Source organism: Limulus polyphemus, unplaced genomic scaffold, assembly GCF_000517525.1.
Source record: "Limulus polyphemus unplaced genomic scaffold, Limulus_polyphemus-2.1.2 Scaffold3654, whole genome shotgun sequence".
Lineage (NCBI taxonomy): Eukaryota > Metazoa > Arthropoda > Merostomata > Xiphosura > Limulidae > Limulus > Limulus polyphemus.
The window spans coordinates 106,526-108,358 of record NW_013669264.1 but is presented as its reverse complement, the minus strand read 5'-3'; positions in this window follow the sequence as shown (position 1 = coordinate 108,358).

Below are 1,833 nucleotides of genomic sequence, written 5' to 3'. Positions count from 1 at the left end.
TTACTATCATAAAGAATTTCAGGTACGTGCCTATCATGATTGGTATACAAGTTTCATTGTATTATGTATATATATATAAGATTATTTTTAATTTTAATTAGTTCTCAAGTTGAATGTATAAAGTTGTAACAGTTAATATTTATGGAAACAGACAGATATTTGGAGTATGTTTTCCTTCATATAAAGTCATTTAACCCTCATTAACATACCATTGTGTCGCTATACAAGAGACATTATGTTAATCACTTTCAAATAAAATCAATCCACTACGCAATACATAAATATACTTTGCTCATCTTATAATAACAACAACGAAAAATCCTCACTTAGAACATATGTTATAAAGAAACCTAATTGATTTTAGTTTCTGTGTTGCTGTGCTTGGAAATATTTTGCTTTTTGCCTTACAAGTAGCAGTGGCAGATATGAATGCTATCGACTCATAAGCATACGTATGCTCCTGCTGAAGAACGGGCACATTCTGTATTTATAGTAATTCTGTTGAATTGAAAAATACTTAAACTCTGAACATGTAGCTGTTTGTTTAATTCGTAACATTTGTTTGAGTTCTGTAATTTATAATGCAAATCTTGATAGTTCTGTGGATAGAAATTAAATGTGCCCTCTTGCGTAGTGTTTACCCTGATCATTGTATCATCAAGAAATTACATGCTCCTTTTGATAGTAACTTTTTACAAATCCAAAACCTTATTTTCCCGAAAGAGGGCCGAAGGCTGTCTGGAAGGGTCACCTGCTTTAACAACTAGTACCACTAAACAATAGTGGGTTGTCTGTCAGTCAGTCGGTAGACACCAAAATAATGTCACATAAGGGACGCTTAACGGTGCAATTTTTATTGTTGTGACGTCAGTAAAACGTGCGCATGACGTGACTCACGAGAAAAATTACGCACTCTGTAAGATACAACACAGCATGACATATGAACTTCAAAAGCAAGAGATAAAAATATTTGTTACTCTTAATATCGTCTTTATTTACTGTTGAAAGAGAACATTTTCAGGGACCCTGCGGAAGTACATCTAGTATATACATTTTAACTGTCAACATTGATGTTATACTGAATCCTACTGACTCCGTTGTACTGGACCTTTCAAACTAATATTGTCTCTTTATCATGGATCTGAGCTTGAACTAATAGTTAGCGTGTGGACTGTGTATCCAAGGATTGTGGTTCGAGTCTCGTGTTGAAAAAAAGCGCTCCTCACTTTGGGACCATAGTGTGACAGTCAAATTCCATTATTTGATTAGAGTAGCCCCAAAGTTGCCGGTGGGTAATGTTGACTAGTTGCTCTGTTTCTAGTTTAGCGCAGATAGCCCTTGTGTTGCTTTGGGTGAATATTCGAAACAATCAGTCTTTTTATCATGAAATTACGTATATGTTGCACTGAAATCTCGATGGAAAATCTTGACTTACTGAAGCAGGATAGAGAAAGTTTTATTGAAACGTGATAGGAATTACCTAATGTTATGTTTTGAAATCTTGTGACCGCTTGAGAGTTTTGATTAGTTTTTAAGTCAGTTTTTTTTGTTGTTAATGGAAAGCTACCCAATGAGCTACCTGTGCTGTGCCCACTGCGGGTATCCAATTTCTAGTGTCATAACGCCTCAAACTTACTGCTGAGCCATTGGGGGTGGGGCCTTTTGAGTCAGACATTAACATTATATTTACATATTATTGTTTAAGAATTATTCCAGACCATGTATTTTTGGGCCTGGTGGTTAGGGCGCTCAACTCGCAATCAGGGCCGCGGGTCACACCAAACATGCTCACCCTTTCAGCCGTGGGGGAGTTATAATGTGACGGTCAATTCC